Source organism: Macaca thibetana, chromosome 6 (assembly GCF_024542745.1).
Source record: "Macaca thibetana thibetana isolate TM-01 chromosome 6, ASM2454274v1, whole genome shotgun sequence".
Classification (NCBI taxonomy): Eukaryota; Metazoa; Chordata; class Mammalia; order Primates; family Cercopithecidae; genus Macaca; species Macaca thibetana.
In genome coordinates, this window is record NC_065583.1 from 8925503 (window position 1) to 8949666 (window position 24164).

At 48.5% G+C, this 24164-nt stretch overlaps 2 protein-coding genes across 29 annotated transcripts in view; both read right to left on the bottom strand.

The window, feature by feature from the left end:
• Positions 1-24164, bottom strand: part of ATP6V0E1 (ATPase H+ transporting V0 subunit e1) — a 380972-nt gene that overhangs the window by 224450 nt on the left and 132358 nt on the right. The gene's annotated exons all lie outside the window — the stretch shown is intronic.
• RPL26L1 (ribosomal protein L26 like 1) overlaps positions 1-24164 on the bottom strand; it is a 287969-nt gene that overhangs the window by 160723 nt on the left and 103082 nt on the right. The window contains exon 1 of one of the 28 annotated variants that reach the window (XM_050793349.1): positions 22757-22760. The exons of 24 other annotated variants lie outside the window; for them this stretch is intronic. The gene's annotated coding sequence lies outside the window, so the exon portion shown is untranslated. Of the gene's footprint in view, positions 1-6629; positions 6634-8754; positions 8759-21254; positions 21259-22756; positions 22761-24164 lie in introns of those variants that run through there. 3 more of the 28 variants (XM_050793366.1, XM_050793358.1, XM_050793337.1) reach the window with 3 other exon arrangements.

Sequence of the window (24164 nt, forward strand, 5' to 3'; positions counted from 1 at the left end):
TCAAGTGATCTGCCCGCCTCAGCCTCCCAAAGTGCTGGGATTACAGGTGTGAGCCACCACGCCCAGCTGTTTCCAGAATTTTTAAATAAACAACAGCTATGACCATTCTTGTATATATACCCTGATGCACACGTACAAGAGTTTTTCTAGTTATGTAATTAGAATTGGAATTGCTGGGTCATAAGATGTGAGTGTTCTATTTCTAAAGTGGCAGCACCAACGCACAGTGTTATCAAGAGTAGTTGGTCATCACAGTTGCTCCACATCCTAACATTTAAGATTGTCAGACTTGGCCGGGCGCGGTGGCTCAAGCCTGTAATCCCAGCACTTTGGGAGGCCGAGACGGGCGGATCACTAGGTCAGGAGATCGAGACCATCCTGGCGAACACGGTGAAATTCCCGTTTCACGATTACAGGCGTGAGCTACCGTGCCCAGCCAAAAACAAATTTTTTAAAGAGATAGTCTGGCTGTGTCACCCAGGCTGGAGAGCAGTAATGTAATCATGGCTCATCGCAGCCTCAACTTCTCAGGCTCGAGAGATCCTCCCATCTCAGACTCCTGAGTAACTGGGACTACGGGTGCATGCCACCACACACAGCTAATTTGTATTTTTTGTAGAGACAGGGTCTTGCTATGTTGCCTAGATTGGTCTTGAACTCTTGGCCACAAGCAATCCTCCCACCTAGGCCTCCCAAAGTGCTGGGATTACAGGTATGAGCCACTGTGCTTGACCTATGATGTCTTTTAATGAACAGAAATTATTTTATCAAATGTGCCAGTTTTTTTTTTAATCACAAGCTTACTGTTTCAAGAAAATGTCAGTCTTTTTCTTTGTGGTTGCATTTTCTGTATTTTGCTTAAAAAATCTGTCTCTACCCTGAGATCATAAAAATATTCTACATTTTCTTCTAAGAGTTGTAGGGATTTATTTTCACATTTAGGACTTTGATCCACCTAGAATTGAGTTTTTTTTTTTTTTTTTTTTTTTTTTTGAGACGGAGTCTTGCTCTGTCACCCAGGCTGGAGTGCAGTGGCCGGATCTCAGCTCACTGCAAGCTCCTCCTCTCGGGTTCACACCATTCTCCTGCCTCAGCCTCCCGAGTAGCTGGGACTACAGGCACCCGCCACTTCGCCCGGCTAGTTTTTTGTATTTTTTAGTAGAGACGGGGTTTCACCGTATTAGCCAGGATGGGCTCGATCTCCTGACCTCATGATCCGCCCGTCTCGGCCTCCCAAAGTGCTGGGATTACAGGTTTGAGCCACCGCGCCCGGCCTAGAATTGAGTTTTTATGTGTTAAGGGGTATTGTTTTTCCAATTTGGATAGCCAATTGTCCCAGCTTTATTTATGAAATAAATTGTTCTTCGCCCATTAGTCTTCAGGGCATCCTCCACCAGAAATCAGGTATTCTGGATCCATGTATGGATCCATTTTGAGGTCCTTCATCCTGTTCCATCATTTGTTTGTCAATCTCTATGTCATTTTCATACTGTCTTAATTGTGGTTATTTACAGTACATCTCAATATTTGGAGGTCAATTACCTGCCCAGAATTCTGCTTTGGGCAAGTCTTAGTCTTTCTTGATCCTTTGCTCCTTCATATAAATTGAAGTTTCAGCTTGTCAAATTATATTAAAAACAGCTTGGGGCTTTTGGTTGAAATGGCATTAGGATGCTGGGTGCGGTGGCTCACATCTGTAATCCCAGCACTTTGGGAAGCTGAGGCAGGCAGATCATGAGGTCAGGAGTTTGAGACCAGCCTAGCCAATATGGCAAAACCCCGTCTGTAGTAAAAATACAAAACTTAGCCAGGCATGGTGGGACACATGTGTAGTCCCAGCTACTTGGGAGACTGAGGCAGAAGAATCTCTTGAACCCGGGAGGTGGAGGTTGCAGTAAGCCGAGATCACACCACTGCACTCCAGCCTGGGTAACAGAGTGAGACTCCCTCTCAAAAAAAAAAGAAAAGAAAGAAAGAAAGAAAAGAAGAAGACGAAAAAAAAGAAATAGCATTAGGACAATTTGAAGATAATTGCCTTTCTGTCCATGAACATGGTATGCATCTCCATATATTTAGGTTTTCTTTAATGCCACTTAATACAATTTACAATTTTCTTAAAGAGGTCTTGACAACTGTGCAGGGAAAAACTTTGTCAAACCATGTTTTTCTTCTGCTTTCACACCATCACAACAATCATCAACACAGCAGAAGACTTCCGTGACCAAATAAATATGTGGTATTTTCCCCATACACTAAGCAATGGACAATAGCTGGGTGTCCTCCAATTCAATTTCAACACTATCTGCCTGGAGATAGTGTCAGATACCACAGGGTGAGGGGTCAGTTCCCAAGACTGGCCATCCCCCCCCAACCCAAGAAGAAGAGACGTGTAGGGTGAGGTATAGGGGAAGGGATGTGGGGTTTCCATGCCCTCCCTGGGTATGCTACCCTCTGGGAACCTCCATATGTTCAGCTACTTGAAAGTTCTCCAAACCTCGTCCTCTTGGGTTTTTATGGAAGCTTTGTGATGTCAGTCAGCATTCCTTCCTCCAGGATATTGGGTAGGACCCTTTCTGGGGAGGGTCTTACAACCCACAGACAAAAAGATGGGGGAAGACTAGAGTTCTTCCTTGAAGTAAGTGAAATGGGGGCAGGAGAGTTGCTGTTTCCTGAGACCCAACTCACCCAACATCGTAATAAAACAATGTAACTAGGGCTGTGGGATTACGAACCAGGAACTGTGGATGAAAATCAATACGGATCATAACACCATAATGACTTACCTTGGAGACTTTATATTTGTGGTTGCTTTTGTAAATATTATGTTGTATCCATGTATAGGTTTCCTAAAAATATGCTTATAGTCACACTGCCTGTAATGTGCTTTTCTTTTCCTTATGGTGACTAACCTGCGATTACTGGACACCCACATTTCTGGCTCTCATTTTGTTGTAGTCTCACTAGGTGTTTAGTTTTCCCCTAACAAATTGAGGTTTGGGGGCTGGGCTCAATGGCTTATGCCTGTAATCCCAGCACCTCGGGAGTCTGAGTGGGAGGATTGCTTCAGCCCAGGAGTTTGAGATCAGCCTGGGCAACACAGGAAGATCCCATCTCTACCGAAAAATCAAAACTTGGCTGGGTGTGGTGGCACACACCTGTGGTCCCGGCTATTCAGGAGGCTGAGGCAGGAGGATTGCTTGAGCTTGGGAGGTTGAGGCTGCAGTGAGCCATTATATCACTACTGCACTCCAGCCTGGACAACACAGTGATACCCCATCTCAAAAAAGAAAAGAAAACAAAACCAAACAAAAATCAAATAAAAAAAGAATTTAGGGTTTTGGGCCAGACAACCTTGAATTGCAATCCTTGCTCTTAGACCACATCTTTAACCCCTCTATGCTTGTGTTTCTCATCTTTAACAAGGAAAGAACAGGGATACCTCCCTCGTGAGGTAACTGTGATGGTTAAATGAGATAATAGATCAAACGCCTAGTATGGTGCCTGGCACGCAGCAAGAGCTCAATGAAAGTGAGCAATATATTACCATTTCTCAACAAAAACTTTTCCTTTTCTTCTATTTTGCTATATATTGATTGTTCTAGCTGAAATCAGTGTTCAAAAAATTGGGACAGAAAAATCAGGGTTTCTGTTTTCTTTTGCACCTTCTCTCCCTCTCACACACTATTCCTCCTTCCGCTCATTTGCCAGAGCTAAATACAGGTGGTCAGTGTTGGCCTGAGGGCTTACAGACCCTCCAGTTGCTAGCAGAGTGGAGTGTGAGGACACCTCCTCCCTTGAGGATGCCACCTCCAGGCTGGGCCTTGAATCTGTTTCTTCTTCCCCAGCCACTGCCCGAGTTCAGGTCTCATGGCTGTTCCCTGGTCTCCCTGCCTCCTACCTCTCCCTATCTTGCCACCTGAGCAAACCTTTCTATATCTCAACTATACCACCTAATGGTGCCACCCTCTGATTAGAGCCTTCCATGGCTCCCTAGTGCCCTCAAGATGAAGTCTAAACTCATTAATCTGCTTGTTTAGGCCCTGTATAATCTGGCCTCCACCTGAATCCACCTTTGCAAAAATTATAACGGTGAGAAAATTATGACAGTAAAAGAGATCTGACCTAACCAACTCCGTCTTGCCTTTAATTTCCAAACTGCTCTTGATCATTCCCGGGTATGGCCCAAGTTAACTTTGGGAGAAATTTAGTTTATAGTTTAAATCAAAGGTGTCCAATCTTTTGGCTTCCCTGGGCCACATTGGAAGAAGAAGAATTGTCTTGGGCTACATATAAAATACATTAACACTAATAATAGCCGATGAACTTAAAAAAAAAAAAAAACCCTCACAATGTTGTAAGAAAGTTTACGAATTTGTATTGAGCAGTATTGAAAGCGGTCCTGGGCCACGTGTGGCCTGAGGGCTGTGGGTTGATCAAGCTTGGTTTAAATGACCTTGGTAGCCCTTCCCAAAAACTAAACCACTTTTGTAAAACTAATGAAAGGCCACCAGTTTAGGAGAATGAGAGGGGCCTGAATTCTGCTAAGGTGTAGACATCATTAAATGATTACCAGCCATTATTCCAGAGGTCACAAGATTTGCAACTTCCCCCCAATTACTCCCGTAAATAACATCACTATTGTAGAAGCTAAGATTGGCCTTTTAAGATGTGTTTTCAGAGTTTTGCATTTCTGACAACTGGATGGCCCTACCTGGACCCCTGACTCTCCACTCACCCAGTCCTGAGGCCTCCACCCGGAAGTGGACTCAGCACACGAGGACCATTTTCCTCACCGCTATGATTGCATCCCCATCCAGTCAGCAGCACCCACACCCCAGCCTCCTAAACTGTCTTTAAAAAACCCTAGCCTCCAGATTTTCTGGGAGGCTGATGTGCGCAATAATAAAACTCCGGTTTCCTGTTCAGCAGGCTCTGCGTGTGTAAATTCTGTCTCTGTTCCATTCCCCTGGGCAGCAGGCAAGATGAACCCATTGGGTGGTTACATACCTATCACTTACCAAACACCTATTCTGTGTCTTACACATGTTGGTGGTTCGATATACAAAATTGTTGAGTAGAAATCGATCATTCTCTCTCTCTTGCTCTTTTTTTGTTTGTTTGTTTAAGAGACAGGGTTTTGCTCTGTCATTCAGGCTGGAGTGCAGTGGTGTGATCACATAGCTCACTGTAACATTGGACTCCTGGGCTCAAGCAATCCTGCCGCCCCAGCCTCCCAAGCAGCTGGGACTGTAGATGGGAACTAACATACCCAGCTAATGTGTGTGTGTGTGTGTGTGTGCGTTTAGAGATGGGATCTTGCTACATTGCCCAGGCTGGTGTGATCACATAGCTCACTGTAACATCCGACTCCTGGGCTCAAGCAATCCTGCCGCCCCAGCCTCCCAAGCAGCTGGGACTGTAGATGGGAACTAACATACCCAGCTAATTTGTGTGTGTGTGGTTTTTTTTTTTTTAGAGATGGGATCTTGCTACATTGCCCAGGCTGGTGTGATCACATAGCTCACTGTAACATCAAACTCCTGGGGCTCAAGCAATCCTGCCGCCCAAGCCTCCCAAGTAGCTGGGACTATGGGTGGGAACCAACATACCCAGCTAATTTGTGGGGGTTTTTTCGTAGAGATGGGATCTTGCTACATTGCCCAGGCTGGTCCTGGACTCCTGGGCTCAAGCAATCCTCCCACCTCAGCCTCCCAAAGCATTGGACATTCTTCCATTTTATAGATGAGGACCCTGAGGTTCAGAGAGCTAAAGTAAGTCATCAGAGACCCCACAACTAGAAAGTACAGATGCAAGATTTAAATCCAAGTCTCTTGCTTCCAGGCTGACTTTCTTTGCAGTGGTACTTTGGCTTTCTCACCAGGGGATGAAACCTCAGTTTAAAAAGGAAATAACCCCGGGAAAGGTAACACATTGATTTGAACTCTTTTACACGTCATCTGCAGAGGTGAGTAAGAGGGTCTGAAAGGGGGCAGGGAAAGGGTAAAGGTTAAAAGAGCAGCCGGAGGTAAAACAGAAAGTGTGCGGGCTGACACTGTTCACCTAAGGCTGAGATCTGGGCTGGGGGCTGGGCTAAACGTGGGGGCAGGCAGTGGTGACGCAGCCAATGGGAGGGGCAGGGCGGGCCGGTGGTGAGGTCAGGGCTGAGCATGACATAAGCCGGGGATGGAGGAAGTGATTATGACCAGGAAATAAGCCTGCTGAAACCACCCTTGGAGGGCTGGCAGAATATTCCTGGCATCAACTGACATTTAAAAAATAGTAGTAACTACATCTTAAACATCTCTGTGCCATTATTCACAGTGGTTATTATTATTCCTGCTTTACAGAGAAGGAGATTGAGGCTCAAGACAGCCAAGGGGACTTGCTCAGGGCACCCGGCTAAGATGTGACAAAATCCAGAATGCGTTACAGGCCTTCGTGGTTCCTCAGGCCTCCCCTTCACTGTGCTTCACTGTGTAGTCAGCTTGATTCCTCCAAATGTGGCCGCACAATTTGGAGACCACACAAAGATCATCAGGGTTCTGCTGGATAGAAAATACAGAATACAGAAGAGGCGAAAGGAGAAAGATGCTGGTAATCTTACCATCGGGTGGACACAGTATTAACCTCCCCCTGTTCTGCCCTTCCACACCCCATGCTCTGGGCACCCAGGACATAATTCCCTGCTCAAATATCCCCGAATCTATTTCCAGGTCCTACCTAGGCCTCTTTCCACATCTGACCAAACAAGAGTAGACCTTGGGCTGAGGGATGACCAAAGGGCAGCTTTGGGGGTGAGGGTGTGGGCAAGGCAAGTTCAGGCTGGGCTGTCTACACAGCTTCCCAGAGGCTGGATCGGGGCGGGAAGGGAAGGAGTAGGCAGGGCTTGAGGACCTCCTTTTGTTCTGTTTGCCTGTGTCCTAAACTGAGAGTGACAGGCCTGGGTGGGGGTATGATTACTGTCTCTCTAAAACCAACATACCTCCAAGGAAGAAATTGTTCAAAAGTGTGGCAAATGGTAAGCTAAAGCCCCTGAGCCTTCCCCACAAGTAACCCCTGTAAAGAGGTTTTTGTGAGTCTGAGCAGGCTCCCAGGGACGTCCTGAAGGACCACAGCAATCCAGTTTGGCCCTCAGCCCACTGTTTGTTTTGCCCATTTCTCAGTCTCTTAGCTTTGGAACTGTTAGGAAGAGCAAGGAGAAGCAAGCCGTCCAGAGTGCGGTGGAGCTGGGAGGGGCGTTTGACAGACAGCTCAGGGTGGGGCGCCAGGGATGCAGTGGAGAGAGGAGCTTGGGGAAAAGAGAAGGGGCATTTAAGTGGAGTTTTCAGAAGCCCTGATGGGCCTTGTGTGGTGTAACGCACTCCTCCATCTCTAGAGGAAACCAGCAGTAAAATCTATGTGACCGAGACATAGGGTTCTGGCAATATGGTGGACCTGAACATATATACTTATTATATGTATATTTCATAATAAAGAAAATACTTTTTAAAATCCACACGTTTGGCAATGCTATAGGGTTGAATTTGTGGTTTAGAAGGAGATGGAGTCTGGTGGGATTGACCTCAGTTCAGTAGAAGAGCAGCTGAAGGAGCTAGTACCAAGTGGGTATTGAGCCTTCCTCCCTCCCTTCCTTCCTTCCTTCCTTCCTTCCTTCCTTCCTTCCTTCCTTCCTTCCTTCCTTCCTGCCTGCCTGCCTGCCTGCCTGCCTGCCTGCCCTTCCCTTCCTTCTTCCCTTCCTTCCTTTCTTCTGTTCCTTTCTCCTTCTCCCTATCTTCCTTCCTTCCTTTCTTCCTTCCTTCCTTCTGTTCCCTTCCCCTTCCTTCCTTTCTTTCTTCCTTCCTTCCTCTCTCCCTCCCTTCCTCCCTCCCTCCCCTCCTTCCTTCTTCCTTTCTCACTCCCTCTCCCTCCCTTCCTCCCTACCATCTACTGATTATCTGTCTATCATCTATCTATCTATCTATCTATCTATCTATCTATCTATCTATCTATCTATCTTCTATTATTATCTATCACCTACTCACTTTTCATGCACAAAGTGGATTAAGCTGTTCTGCAACCTGATTTTTAAATTCAGTGCTATCTCTTGGACAGCTACATCAGCCCGTGATGATCTATGACATCCCTTCCAAAGTTGGCTGCATGTGGTCTCGCTCTGTCGCCCAGGCTGGAGTGCAGTGGCGCGATCTCGGCTCACTGCAAGCTCCGCCTCCCGGGTTCACGCCATTCTCCTGCCTCAGCCTCCCGAGTAGCTGGGACTACAGGCGCCCACAACCGCGCCCGGCTAATTTTTTGTATTTTTAGTAGAGACGGGGTTTCACCGTGGTCTCGATCTCCTGACCTTGTGATCCGCCCGCCTCGGCCTCCCAAAGTGCTGGGATTACAGGCGTGAGCCACCGCGCCCGGCTGGAAACATATTCTTGAAGGTTGAAGAGATTCTATGTCCACATGTGGCTTCTGGGCTGGACAGGCCTGCAGTCAACCATTCAATCTTTTCAAAAGGCATTTGTCGGATTCTTGAAGTAACCTCCCACCCGGTCTCCTTGTCTTCCTGTGAGAGTTTATTCTTGGTAAACACTCAGAGTGATTGTGTCTCTCTCCTGCTCACAACCCTCCAGCGGTCCCCATATCACAGGTGCTCACAGGCCCTGCAGCATCTGCATCATCTTGGGGTCTTCACTCCAGTGTTATGTTCTCATTGACGTCTTCCCTGGCTGTCATGTTGAAAATGGCAACCCCTCTCCACCCAAGCGCCCTCCCCCATGCTCCCCTGCTTTATTTTCCCACCACACTCACCTGACATAGCCTATATCTTACGTGTTTGCTGTCTCCCAGCTCCCCTACCCTCACCCCAGAATGCCAGCTCCACAAGACAGATTTTTGTCTGCTGGTTTTGTTCTTTGTTTTTTAGGAGTTTTTTTTGTTGTTTTTTTTTTTAGTCAGGGTTTCACTCTGTCAACCAGGCTGGAGTGCAGTGTCATAATCATAGCTCTTTGCATCCTTGAACCTCCAAGGCTCAAGCGATCTACCTCCTGAGTAACTGGGACTACAGGTGCATGCCACCACACCTGGTTAATTTGTAATCATAGCTCTTTGCATCCTTGAACCTCCAAGGCTCAAGTGATCCTCCTACCTCAGTCTCCTGAGTAGCTGGGACTATAGGTGCATGCCACCACACTTGCCTAATTTTTGTATTTTGTTTAGAGACAGGGTCTCGTTACATTGCCCAGGCTGGTTTTGAACTCCTGGGCTCAAGCAATCTTCCTGCCTCAGCCCCCCAAAGTGCTGGGATTACAGGTGTGAGCCACTGCACCCGGACCGTCTGCTGTTTGTCAGTCTCGGTTATCCCCAGAACCTAGAACAAACCTGGCACCTCAGGAGTGGCTCACTAGATACTTGTTGAAGTGAATTGAATCTAGAAGCTGATTTCTGCAGGCGTGTTGCCTCTTGGCTTGTTACAGAGGAAGAAGAACTTCCCATCATTAAACCATCTACCTCTGACTCTTCTTGTTCTAAGTTGGATTGTTCCCCCTTATTACCATTCTCCCGATTTCTCTCACATTTCATCATATTGAGAGCAGTTAACAGTTGGAATGCTCACCATCTCATTGGATCCCCCATGTAATATGATAGAAGAAGAAATGACTATTGTTAAGCTCTATACTGTTACTCGCTGCTTAAAACTCTCCAAATGAAGGACATCCTGCTAAGTGAAATAAGCCAGGCGCAGAAGGATAAATTCTGTGTTCTTACTCAAAAGCGGGAGCTAATAAAGCAGATTCCATAGAGGTGGAGAGTAGAATAGTGGTTACCAGAGGCTGGGAAGAGAAGCGGGTAAGGAGGGGCAGGTTAATGGGTACAAATGGTTAGATAGAATAAATAAGTTCTGATGTTCTATGGCACAGCAGGGTGACTATAATTAACAGCAATTTATTATTTATTTTGAAGCAGCTAGAAGAGAGGATTTTGAAAATTCCCAGTACAAAGAAATAATAACCGTTTGAGATGATGGATATGCCAGTTACCCTGATTTAATCATTACATGTTGTCTGCATGCATTGAAATATCACGTGTACCCCATAGATATGTACAATTATATATTAATACCAATGAAAAGTTTTTAATGAAAATATTAGAAAGATCACAAAAAAGTCATCTTAACAGGTCACAAATGAATTTAAAAATAAAACCTCTCCAAATGGGTCACCAACTCACTTAAATGAAAACCAGGTACTCTAGCCAGGCACAGTGGTGTGTGGCTGTAGTCCCAGCTACTTGGGAGGCTAAGGTGGGAGGATTGCTTGAGCCTGGGAGTTTGAGTCAAGCCTGGGCAACCTAGCAAGATCCTGTCTCCACAAAAAATTTTTTTGAAAAGGTACTTTATCAAGGCCCCTCCTCCCAACAGTGCTCCAGGTGCACTGGCCTCCTTCCATATCCCCAGGCTGCTGACACTTGCTGTACCATCTTCCTGGAATATGTCTCTATTAGCTTTCTAAGGTTGCCATAACAAAATCCCATACACTGGATAGTGTGTGATAGTGAAACAACAAAAGTTTATTCCTCACAGTTCTGGAGGCTGGAAGTCCAAGATCAAGGTGCCAGTAGGTTTGGTCTCTCCTTGGCTTGCAGATAACCATTTTCTCACTGTGTCCTCTTAGAGTCTTTTCTTTGTGCTCACGCATCCTTGGGGTCTGTCCTAATCTCCTCTTCTTGTGAGGACACCAGTCATTGGATTAGGGCCCACTGTAACAACTCGTTCTAACTTAACTGCCTCTTTAAAGGCCTTATCTCCAAATACATTCACATGCTGACGTACTGGGAGTTAGGGCTTCCACATATGAATTTCGAGGGGGTAACAATTCAGTCTATAACACTGTCCCAATTCTTCAAAAACCTGGTTCTAGCTGGACATGGTGGCTCATGCTTGTAATCCCAACACTTTGGGAGGCTGGGGTGGGAGGATTGCTTGAGCCCAGGAGTTTGATACTAGCCTGGGCAACAAAATGAGACCCTGTGTCTACACAAAAACACAAAACAAACAAACAACAAAATAAAAGTCTGATTCCTTACTCCTCATGATCTAGATATTAGCCTCAGGTGACTTCCTTCCTGGAAGTCTTCCCTGGTTACCCCCATCCCATCAGTCCCTCTGTACCATAAGGACCTGCTGAGTTTTTCCCTTAGGTACAATCTATTGTTACTACATTTGCTATCTGCCTACTTGTTTATTGTCTGTCTCTCCTAGTGGTATCCTGGCAAATGTTTAACAATCAGCTTTTGGGTGCAGGATGGTTGTGGGTAGTGGGGAGGCTGTCTCATAGCGTCTGCCAGTTTCTGTGGTGCAAACATACCCACTGTGGCCAATTTCAGGCTACCAATGTGACGTCACATGGCATTCCAAATTCCTGAAAATCTAAAACAACCTGTTCTTGTGAGCAGGGGCAATCTGGCTTCAACTCTCCCACTACCAGGTAGACTCCCCTGAGGGCAGGGGCCTTGCCTTCTTCGTAGTCAAGTCTCTAAGGTCTAGAATGTTTCCTAGGGCAGAAGTATGGCTCAACAACTTGAATTCATTCTTGAATGAATAAGTTAAATGCTTAATCCCACTCTGAAGACCTTTCACGAGTTTGCCCTTTTGGCCACCCTCATCTCTTTTGCTGGCCCTTTGGCTGCCTGGGCCCCTTTACCTCCTACATGTTGTGGTGCACCCCTGGCTATGTCCAGGTTCCCCAAAGGCCACATGTCCTTTCACTCCTCTCTGCCCAGACAGCCCTGAACCTGGATAACTTCTATTAGCCTTTCAGATGTAGCTGATGGCAGGCAATGTTTTTCTTAGCCCTGTAGGGTGACACAACCCCTGGGCTCACCAATTCCCTCTGCCCCGGATCATGGTGGCTGCTTCTTCCTCTGCTTCCCTTGGGGCTCCTGACCCAAGTTCCTGGTGCACAGCAGGGCTCATGTGAGTGAGTGAAGGCATATGGCAGAATATTAGCTATGGGGCAGGGGTAGAGTCGGTGGGGTGGGGAGGACTCACCTATAGCACAATTTGATCAAAGCCTGCACTCGCCCTGAAAGAATGAAGAAATTCTCCATTTATGAAAGTATGAAGAAACTGATGAGCAATTAAATGCCTGAGCCCAGAGTAATGATGATTAAGGAATGTTGGAAAAGGCATGATTACAAAGCTCTGATAGCATTTGAAAGTTCTAAGTTCCAGTGAGTTCAGGAGAGTGCTTTGGGTGGGTGGGGCCTGACTGTTATCAGAAGATGCCAGGCCCCTCGTTCCTGATCCATTAGATCACCAAGAGCTGAGAGTGAGGCGAGGTGTCATCATTTGTGCCCCACCTTACCTCACTGCCTCTTTTTTTTTTTTTTTTTTTTTTGAGATGGAGTCTCGCTCTGTCACCCAGGCTGGAGCTCAGTGGCACGATCTTGGCTTACTGCAACCTCTGCCTCCCGGGTTCAAGTGATTCTCTGGCTCAGCCTTCCGAATAGCTGGGATTACAGGTGTATGCCACCACGCCTGGCTAAATTTTTTACATTTTATTTTTAGTAGAGAGGGAGTCTCACCATGTTGGCCAGGCTGGTTTTGAACTCCTGATCTCAAGTGTTCCACTCACCTCGACCTCCCAAAGTGCTGGGATTATAGGTGTGAGCCACTGTGCTGGCACCTCACTGCCTTTTGAGAAGTAATTTGACCTGAAGGATGAGAAGGACCACGGGAAGATGTAGGGAAGGGGGTTCTTGCTGGTGGGTTCTTAAGGCAGGAGAGTGTGTTCCATAAAACAGGATAATAATAAGGATTGCTTCCTACAGTGACAGAGAGGGTGAAATGAGATATCCCCAGCACAGTGCTTGGGACAGAGCTTGGCTTACAGTAAACACTGAATGCAGGAGGACAGTGTTCACATGCATTGATCCACCAGAATGTCACCTTCCTGAGGCAGGGTCTCTGTATCTGTCCCAGCTATATTTCCAGAGCCTAGAAACAGTGCCTGGCACCCGGTCGGCACTCAATATATGCTTGTCGAAGGCATGAGTGGGCCAATTACATAACCATCTTCTGGTAACAAACCCAGGGAGAGCGCTCCAGTACCCCGGCGCTTGGTTCCCACCGCTCAGTGCCGCAATCTGCTTATTTCCCCACTCGCCCTGCGCAGTCCTGGCAGGCAGTGACCGCATGCTGCTGATGACTCGGTACTTCTCTAAATGCTGCCTGGGGCTGGCGGAATCTCCAGGGCCCGGCTCATCAGGGTGAGCTGATGACTTGGGGCCCAGTGCGGCCCACTTTCCCGTTAGCTGAACCCGGGTCAGTGGGCTGGCTCAACCTTCAGGTTCTGTCTGGGGAAGGGAACAGAACATTCAGCCCCAGGCAGGAAAGACGTTGCGCAGGCCCCTGAGAAGCAGGAAACAAGCGCTGGCCTGTCCCACTCCACTGCCTCTCTCTGTTTGGAGCTCACTTCTTTCCTCCCTCTGACCCTGAGGCTGCCCTCATCCTGGAAGATGATGAGGCTGTCACAGGAATATGGGCTTAGAGCTGGGGGCAAATTGATGGACCATCTAACAATAGCAACCTGTCAGACCAATGCTCAATCACTTAACTGAGCACTTTCTCGGTGTCTGGTCCTATGCTAAATGAAAAGGCTTGATTTCACTTACTCTAAACAGACACCCAACTGTTTCCCAAATACTCTGTTCTTTGATGCCACTGGGCCTTCACCTGGGTCGTTCTTGTTTAAAATGCCCTTCCTGGTAAATACTCACCCTTCGGCACCCAGCTCCTCTATCACCTCCTCTCAAAAGCCTTCCCCAGCTCACCCAAGACAGTAAAACCATAGTCTGTCCTGGGTCCCCCAACATTTGGGCTTGCGCATCTGTCTCTCACTGCGCTGTGGCACCTCCAAAGCCCAGGCGGGGCCCCATTCTCTTCCTGATCCTGGGGGTCCTTCTCCACGCCCAGCACACAACAAGGGCACTGCAGATGTTGGCTTCTCCCTTCCCAGTCCCTGGCCACTTCCTCTCCATCTCTCGTATGCCTCTCGTCCATTTGTCTGCGTATCATATATTTGTTTTAATTCTAAGAACGATGCTCATCATCATGTTATAGTTATTTGTAAATGTAAGTCGAATGACACAGATGAATCAATGACTTTCTGGCAGGACACCAGACTGGAGGTGTTCAATTAGTTGCCTATAGAATCCATGGTCACTTCCAGCAATAAATCATCAGAAGAGGTAAAGGAGAGGATGAGGCCAGGACAAAGAGGAGAATGGGAGAAGGTGCTGGAACTAACATTTTCTGAGCTATATGTGTCAGGCATGTTTCGTTTATTTCTCACCAGAATCCTGTGATGTGGATATTATGATCTGCCTTCTTACGGATGGAAAATGAAGGCACAGAGAGGTGAGGCGACTTGCGTAGCATCACACAGCAAGTGAGTGGCAGAGCTGGGGTTTGAGCCCCATCTACCAAGCTCCACCAGTTGGACAGGGAAGGTGGAGTGTGCCTGTCGCAGGAGAGCACGCAGAGAAGCAAGGCGAGACTGCAAGACACTGCGGGGAGAATGAATGGGTTAGATGCAGACCCCGGGCTGCATCCTTGCCTTCCAGATGTTCTCTGTCACGGCTCCGCCCCAGACTCCTCCAACACGCTTAACCACTTTCCCTGGAGACCACTCTGCTTTTCAAGGAGCTTTTTTCTAATATTGACCCAACCTAAACACTTCCCTTTCACTCGCTGGACCAAGGTTTGTGTTACCTTAACCCCTCTGGATTGCACAACTCCCACTGAAAGCTTCAGGAACCCACAACTTCTCAATAATGCTGAACTGGGGGAAATTTCCCAGTAACGACCTCCTCCGCCTGACTAATGCTTCTTAGTTCGGCAATGCAATGTCCTATTTTTAAGGAACCCAGTCATTTGGTTTAGATTCTTTATTTGTTTTATTTTAATGACCTTCTGAATCATTCATTTTTCTACTTTTGAACTGATTCACTCTTTGCCACTTCCTTGTATAGAAATCCAAGCCCTCCTTTAGGGCTCAGCACCAACACCCACCTTCTCCCGAAAATTATCCTCATACCACCCTCTCTCCAGGAAGTTTTCCCTCCCTCCCCCATTTCTGTGCCATTCATCTGGTATTATATTATCATGATCATTATCATAATGATGATCATAATAATAATAATGATATGCCAGCTATTTGGGTCATTGCTTTTCGTTTTTATCATGACCCCAGAAGAAAGTGAGTATTATTTACATTTTCCAGAAAGTGAAACTAAGCCTCAGGGAGTTTATACCTTTTGCTCAAGGTCACACAAAGTAAGTGATGCAGCTGAGGTGCCAGCCAGCGGAACCTGACTCTGAAGAGAGTGTCTTGAAAGGCGGCTGTTTGCATGGGGTGCCTGGCACTGTGACTGGGGCGTGGGGTGATTGCGCTTGCAATATGGATGACAGACAAGACAGAATTTGAGGAGACTGGGGCTTGGGGTGATTATGGTTTTGACGTCTGTCACCCCCCACTGGAGAGTGTGAGCTCCACGAAGCGTTCTGTTTCCTGTTGCACTGTATGTAATCGATATCTGGGAGCAAATAGCTGATGTTCCATAGGCATCGACCCATGGCTGGAGGACTTCCTGTCCTTTCTATAGTGGTAGCAGCTTGAAGCCTTACACAGTTTTGCATTTCTTACAACATCAACAGCTTGGTAGCAATCTTGATCAATGCTCGTTGAATGAAGGAAGTAAGGGACAGGCATGGGCTTGGGGGCTTCCAGTGAGCTTATTTTCTAGCTGAAAACATTCGGTAGGAAGTTTTCTAGAATGATCTCTATCGCTTAGGATGAATACTGTCAGATAAGACCTCCTCATCACTTTTTTCAAGTTAAAGTAACAAAATTTTATAGACTAAGGGTTCATTTGAGTTTATGCAACACGCATTTATGGATATCTACTGTGGGCCAGGCCCTGCACTCAAAGACCAGTGCTGGAGACAGCTGTGTGAGCAAAGAGCTAGGCAGAGGGCCTTTGGGTGTCCACCCTCGCTCTCACTCCTTCGGGGAGGCAAGCTCCCTAGTGTCCTGAGAAAAGGCAGAGTTGGAACCTCGGAAACAGGGGGAGAAAGGGGACAATGGCCCTGTCTGGTCAAAGAAGACCAAGCAGTAAAGATCTCAACCTCATCTGGGCACGGTGGCTCACGCTTATAATCCCAGCACTTTGGGAGGCTGAGGCGGGCAGATCACAAGGTCATGAGTTCGAGTCCAGCCTGGCTAACATGGTGAAACCCCGTCTCTACTAAAAATACAAAAATTAGCCGGGCATGGTGTTGCACACCTGTGGTTCCAGCTACTCGGGAGGCTGAGGCAGGAGAATTGCTTGAACTCGGGAGGCGGAGCTTGCAGTGAGCCGAGATCGTGCCACTGTACTCCAGCCTGGGTGACAGAGCGAGACTCCATCTCAAAAAAAAAAAAGGATCTCAACCTCCCAGCAGTCCCCGAGAAAGGAAACCAAGCAGCAGTGGGAGGCCTGGAGGCTGGCTTATCTCTTGTGGGGCATGAAGAGGGCGGGCCTTGGCCATGAAGGGGTCACAGAAGAATTTGATGAGGTGGAACAGGTCTACGAAGGATAATAAAAATGAAAGACTGTGGAGAAAAGAAAGAGAGATCAGACTGTTACTGTGTCTATATAGAAAGAAGTAGACATAAGAGACTCCATTTTGTTCTGTATTTGAGATGCTGTTAATCTGTGACCCTACCCCCAACCTTGTCCTTGCAAGAGACATGTGCTATGGTGACTCAAGGTTTAAAGGATTTTGGGCTGTGCAGGGTGTGCTTTGTTAAACAAGTGCCTGAAGGCAGCTTGCTGGTTCTAGCGCAATGCTGCTCTTTATGCACTAAAAAGGTTTATGGAGATGTTTGCATATGCACATCAAGGCACAGCCCTTAAACTTATTCATGTCACAGATAACTTTATCCATATGTCTTACTGCTGACTTTCTCCCTATAATGATCTTATTATCCTGCCACGTCCTTTTCTTTAAGATGGTAAAGATAATTATCAATAAATACTAAGGGAACTCAGAGATCGGTGCCGGTGTGGGTCCTCTGTATGCTAAGCACTGGTCCCCTGGGCCCACTTTTTCTTTCTTGATACTTTGTCTCTGTGTCTCATTTCTTTTCTCAAGTCTCTCGTTCCGCCTAAGGAGAAACGCCCACAGGTGTGGAGGGGCAGGCCACCCCTTCAAGAGACCAGTTGGAGGTGGCACATGGAGACAAAGAGGTCCCCTTGTCCCTCAATTTCATGCTTTTCTCCTCAAATTCTGTCTTGTTTGTCATCCATATTGTTAGCCCTGCTTTCTTTTTGTCTTTTCCTGATACTCCTGTGCCCAGCCTTTCACTTGGAACCTCGAAGGGATGCTTTGTCTCTGGGAGGGCTTCTGTTCCCAGCATCTCATTGGCTTTTTGGTTTGGGGGCCCAAATCGCAAGCTTCACCTTTTGACAGGAGTGGTCTCTCGGGGAAGCAGAGAGCCCAGTGGTGAAACCTGGCCTCTTGGAGCAGAGCTGCCTGGGCTGGAGGGTCACCTGACAATCTGCTGACATCTGTGGGGCGGCAATATTCACCCAGCACTTCCTCTCCTGTTTCCACCCTAAGGACAAGGGAGAGCATCCCCTTTTGGCAGGCCACATGACAAGAACATTCCATTGGCATACAAGGGACCCCCACATTTGGGGTGAGCAACTGGCCCTCTTTAACTCAAGAGCATTTTGACTGCTGGATTTGGCCAGAAGGGCAGGGATCCCTGCCCTGCTTCTTCTCATGTGCAAGGAGAGACTCAGAAACGCTGGTGAAGTAATAGTAATAGCAGTAATAGTACTAGCAGCAAACACTTACTTGGAGTTCACTGTGGGCCCAGCATTGTGCCATGGCCTTCCCCATTTCGTCTTGCTTGCATTTCTCTGTATCGAGATTAAGAGCACGGACTCCGAAGCCAGACAGCCTGGCTGTGAATCTCAGCTGTGCCACTTACTGGTTCGGGCAAGCTACTTTACCTCTCTGGGCCTCAGTTTCCTCACCTATAAAATGGGGTGAATAATAACACCTGATAATAGATCCTTTACACATATTAAATGGCATATAAATATTACTGTTCCATTTCAAAAAAATCTAATATCAGCTTTCTCTTTCCTTAGCTTATGAAAGGTAAATATTTAAAAGAGAAAGCTGATAGAGGGAACGGTTCATTTTTCAGAGCTTCAGGCAAAAGGGAAGGGACTTTTGCAAGAAGGAAGACATCAGAGTGGATCATTGTGGTCTGCATTTCCAAATGGGGAAACAGAGGCTCAGAGAGGATGAGTTAGTTGCCTAAAATTACACAGCCAACAAGCAATAGAGAAGGATTTGAACTCGGACCTATCCGATGTCACAGCTCATGTCTTTGATTCCGACGCTATATAGCCAGTCCTGGTGGCCACGGAAAGATCGGGCTCCTGGCCCCACACTGAAAATGGAAATATGAGTCACTAGCCATCCCTAGGGGAAGCTGGGGAGTGAGAAGAGCTCAACTATGGGGCAGAATGTTCCGCCAGATGCTGGGGAATGGCTGCCAGCACCAGTCAGTCTCCTTCACGCTGAGGAAAGGGAGGAGGAGAGAGCATGGAGGAACAGGGGTCGCAATCCATCGGAGCGCAGCCTGGAATGGGGCCACGACTTGGTGGGTGACGTCAGGCTCACACATCTGGCCTCTGGAATGCTGAGGCCTTGGAGGATGGGCCCAAGTTTCTGCTTCTCCATGCAGCAGGTTCCTCCTCTGAAATAACCCAGGCTGCTTTGTCGAGAAAAATCTCTGGCTTTCTAGGCTCTCCTAGACCAACGCAGATGATGATGTGTGAAATGTGCCTTCAGTGCCTGCCGATGAAGAGTAGGTCTCTGTAGAGAAAGCATCAAAAGAACAAAGGTTCGGGGTCAGCCACCCTGGGATGGATTCCTGGCTGTGTGAGCCAGGCCAGTCCCTTGGTTTTCTTTTTTCTTTTTTTTTTGAGACGGAGTCTCACTCTGTTGCCAGGCTGGAGTGCAGTGGTGTAATCCCGGCTCACTGCGACCTCCACTTCCTGGGTTCAAGCGATTCTCCTGCCTCGGCCTTCCAAGTAGCTGGCATTACGGGTGCCTGCCACCACACTTTGCTAATTTCGTATTTTTAGTAGAGACGGGGTTTCACCATGTTGGCCAGGCTGGTCTCGAACTCCTAACCTCAGATGATCAGCCCGCCTTGACCTTCCAAAGTGCTGGGATTACAGGGGTGAGCCACTGCACCCAGTCACCTTGGTTTTCTTGTCTGTGAAATGAGTCTCCTCTTCCTCTTACGCAGGGTCTGGAGAAGCGATGGCGTGTAGAACACTTGGCAGCAGCTAGATGTCCTGTCAATGTTTGCTGACTACCTGTCTGAATCCATGGGCAAATGAGTGGGCATGTTGCAAGGCGTCCCAAAGCACTAGCGTGCCCAGGTAGGGGGCCACCAGCTTGCTGACTGGCCTTGTTTGAGACATCGTGCCTGACCTCCCTCTTCTGGGTCCAGCTACCACTTTTCTCCAAGGAGAACAAGGTCTTATCTGGCCTCTTGGGCGAGGAGAAGCTCAGCCTTTTTGCTCCTGTTCATGCCCATAGATGGGGCCTCACCTAAGATCTGATGCTTGCAGTGGTTCTACCCGGGAAAGTTGGGGACTGGCCGGTGTGACTTAATGAGATCAGTGATTCATTTTGGTCCCAAAAGGAACAAAAGCCCAGGTCTTCCCAAGGCCCCTCTGCTGTAGCTGGCCTGGTCCCTCCGTCAGGGAATGAGTCACCATCTTTCTCTTCGGTGCTCCTATTTTCACTTTGCCTGGGCCTTCGGAAAGCAAACAGCAGCTTCCTCTTTTCTTTGCTCTTGGGGGTAAAAGGTGATAGATAGTAGAGGCCTGAAAAGAGCAAGTAAGTCGGCCTTCCGTGGCGGCTGCTGGAAGGACAAGGCTTCTCCGTGAGGGACCTTTGAACCAGTGATCTCTCACGTGGTTCAGTGATCTCTCACGTGGACCTTTGAACCACGCATCTCTCACGTGACCTTTTCCTCTGCCTGGCTGAAGGCAGGGCCTGCAGGCTGAAGTCCAAATTCCTTACCCAAAACTGGAAAACCAACCACCCTCTCCAGTCTGCTGGAATTTTAAAAGGCGTCCTTGATAATATTATCTGCTTGGGGCACCACTCAGTGATTCCCTGCTTAGATAAACCATTCGACCTCAATTTCCTCATCTGCAAAACGAAGATCTTCATCCCGAGCTGGCAAATTGTCACAGGCCACAAAGAAGATAACGTGGGTGCAGCACAGAGCAGGTGGCCCAGGTGGGATGAAGCCCCTGCTTGGGTTTCAGGGAGGAAGGAGCAGTGGAGTGTGTGGCCTTCCATGATCTGCGCCTTTCTTCCCTAGAGCTCAAGTTTATCTGGAGGTCAGACCTCTGGCCAAAGGCTAGACCCTTAGTTACCTGGAGTTCACTGTAGGCCCAGAGTAACTGAACAGGAATTCTGAGGAGGAACTGGGAATCACAAAGCCCAGGCACATTTCTTTGAAGCCTCAGCTGAGACCACGGGCATCAAAGAAGATAGAGAGTAAAGGCAGAATGTCCTCAGAGGCCATCATCTCAAACAGCGGGATGTGGGCTGAGTCACTTCCCCTCTCTGGGCAGCGGGTTCTGGTTTTTCTTTAATCAGTAAATGGGAGATGAAAATTCCTCCCTCACAGAGCAGTGGGATTTGGGCATGGTTCGGTGATTACGTCCAAATTGGCAGAATGAGGGCATCTCATCATGTGGAACCTGCTTTGCTCATCCTTATGGCAGGGATGATCATAATTCCTCCCCAGAAGGGAGTTGTAATGATTAAGTAAGACGCTCATGCCACGCGCTCATGGCTGGTGGATCCAAGCATGCAGTAACTGATAGCTACCGTGATACAAACCACCAAGTTCAGTCTCCACCATATAACAGGTGTACAATAAATGCTCGTTACTGTTGAGGATAACGATGCTATTAACGGAAGACACAAAAATAGAATAACGGAGTCTGTGCCATCAAAGAGGCAGTGGAGATCACAATCTTATTTTAGATCATCCCCTACCTTACCACGAGAATGTGGAGGCCCCGAGGGGAGAGATGCCCCGCCTGAGGCTGCCGCAAACTACAGGCAGAGCCAGGATGGAAGCCCTGCTCCACCGCCCAGGGCTCTTGGCTGACCCCACTTCACCCAGCAGACAGGGACCATTTAGAGTAAGGAGGCTCATGGGCCTCAGTGCCCCCACCCCCAGGAATTGCTGGGTGACAGCCCAGGACAGGAATGAAGGGGCTTCAGAAGGACTGAAGTCATCTGGAAAGATCCAGAGGGAATTAACTGTAGCAGCAGAGGCCAAATGCAATGACTTATGCCTGTAATCCCAGCACTTTGGGAGCCCAAGGTGGGAGGATTGCTTGAGGCCAGGACCATCCTGGGCAACATAGTGAGATCCTGTCTCTGCAAAAGACCAAAAAACCAAAAAAATTAGCCAGGCATGGTGGTGCATACCTGTAGTCCCAGCTACTTGGGAGGCTGAGGTGGGAGGACTGTTTAAGCCCAGAAGTTTAAGGATGGAGTGAACTAGGATTGCCACTGCACTCCAGCCTTGGTGACAAGAGCAAGGCCCTGTCTAGTAAATAAATAAATAAAAATTAAAAAAACAGCAGCAGCAGGGAAAGCTGATGCCCTTCAGAAAGCTCTGCCCCAGTGAGTAGAGGTAACAGCTCCTCTTTGGAAGCAGTGTGGCTCTCTGGGACCGCACATGCATATACAGGCACGTGCATGGCTTGGAGCCAATGATGGTGGAGGGCAACAATGGCCACCATTGGGTGAGTGCTGACTGTACTCTGGGCCATGCCAAGTGCATACATCTCACTAATCCTCATGGCAACCCTATGGGGTCAGCACTCCAGGACCCAGCAAACTGAAGTACAGAGAGGCTAAGGCACTTTCCCAAGGCCCCACATTTGGTCCCTGATAGAACTGGGATTCAAACCTGGACAGTGTGGCCCAAAGCCCATGACCCTCCACACAAGCCTGCTACCCTAATAAATCATGCCTGTGTCACCCTCCTCACTGATTCACATGGTTTCCAGCTCTGTGACCTCAAGCTTTCCTTGAGGGCAGCCCTGTGAGGCTCCAAGGGTCCTGCCCCCTGCGCCAGCGCCAAGTAGGGTCTCGCTTGCACAGCAGGTATTTCCAAGCAGTACTGCATGCCAGGGCCTGAACCAGGGAAGACCAGCTTGGTGCTGGCAATCATGGGGCAGAAATCAACCTGTCCACAGTCTGTCCCCTCTTGGGCACTGGAGGTGGGCAGGGTGGCCTCAGTTGGAGTGCCCAGCCAGGTGAGGGGCATGGTTGGGGTCAAGAGCCAGGCATCCTGGTCCCTGCTGAATGCCTGCTGGGCACCTAGGCCAGTCCCTGCCCCTCACTGGGCCTTGCTTTTCCCTATCAGGATGAAGCAGCTGGGTGTGGGTGTGGGTGGTCCTGGCAGGCTCTTTGAGCGGGCCACGGCAGTGGGGCTAGGACCTGCCTGAGGCCCCCGACCTGGCTGGCATCAGCCTTGGGCTCTGGTCTGAGAATCCAGCGGGCAGCCCTCAGCGGGTTCTTCTGGGCCAGAGCAGGCAGCCTGCTCCCAGGCTGGCCCCACCCGAGTCTCAGGCTGTGTCTCGGATCCTTGGTTGGCCCCATCACACGCTGGCTCACAAGGTGACATCAAATATCCCTACGAGTCCCTCCTCTGAGCTGAGGCCCTCACACCTTCATCCTGACCTAGGAAAGTTCTCCTTCTGTCTGTGAACTCAGGAAGTTCAATGGCAGCAAAACATATCCGAAGACACTGGGTCTGCTCTTCAAAGTCCCTTTGCAGACACTTCCCCATTTCCAATTAATAATGGCAGGTACCATTTATTAAGCGTTGCAGGTGTAGGGGGACTTTATACGTGCCTCTTGCCCTGGAATCCTCACAATCCCCTTTGTGGTACTATATTATGATTGTATTTTACAGATGAGGAGACGGAGGTTCCAAGAGGCAGAAGCAATCAGGCAGGAACAGAGTGGAGAAGTAAGAGGGCTGGCAAACAGTGGGGATGGGGGGACGGAGGGGAGTCCTCGCTCCAGAGCCCAGGGAATTTCCTTCCTATGTCTGCACTGTTGCTCTCTTGCCATTCAGAGTACCGACTCTGCACCAGGCATCCTGCTAGATGCTGGTGCTAGGATGCACGGTGAATGGGCCAGGCCTGACCCCTGTGTGAGCCATAGTCTACCAGAAGCCCCTAAAGTGCTGAGAATACTAATCAGAGGCCAATGAGACTTCTTTTTGTCTCTACTCAACTACCCCCAGCTCTACCACCTGCCAGCCATGTGACCTTGGACGGTTACCTTCCCTCTCTGTGCTTTAGTCCCATGAAAATAAAAATGACAGAAATATTAATTTCCACCTCACTGGGTGATTGCAAGGAATGAATAGGACATGCACGTCAATCAGTAATACCAGTGCCTGGCCCAGAGAAGGTGCTTGGTGCCCCATCTAGGTCTGTGTTTGTTCCAGCTGCAAGCACGCTCTACCAGGCTGCTGTCACTGCCAACTCCACTTGACAGCTGAAGAAACTGAGGCTCTGAAGGGTGAAGTGGCTCATCTAAGGCATAGGCTAAGAGGTGAAGCTGAAATAGAGCCCTCCAGGGTCCCAGATGCATGCTTTCTTTCCCTGCAACCCCTGGGCATCTGTACACCTGTGACCCTTCCCTCTGGGTTCTGAGTCTCCTCAGAAGGAGTGGGAGGTGAGGGGTTAAGCAGGCTGCTTGGCACTGCAGCAGAAATCTCAGGAAGTACTGGGCTGAGAGTACTTCTAAGAAAGAGGGAGGCAGAAAAGGACATACTCATCCTGGCCTCAGTGGGCAGAGGTCAGCCTGGCTCCTGGCCCAGAGGCTTGCCCTCGAGGGGCCCCTGGCCTACAGCCCAGCTTGGCTCAGCGTAGAAATGAAGTATTTGATGCCCTATGTTGGACGTCCTCCTTCCAGATTCTTCTCCAGGCCTGCCTCTCCTGGCCTTCCTGGGTAGATGCCTAAGGCTGAGGCCTGTGGCGAGATGACC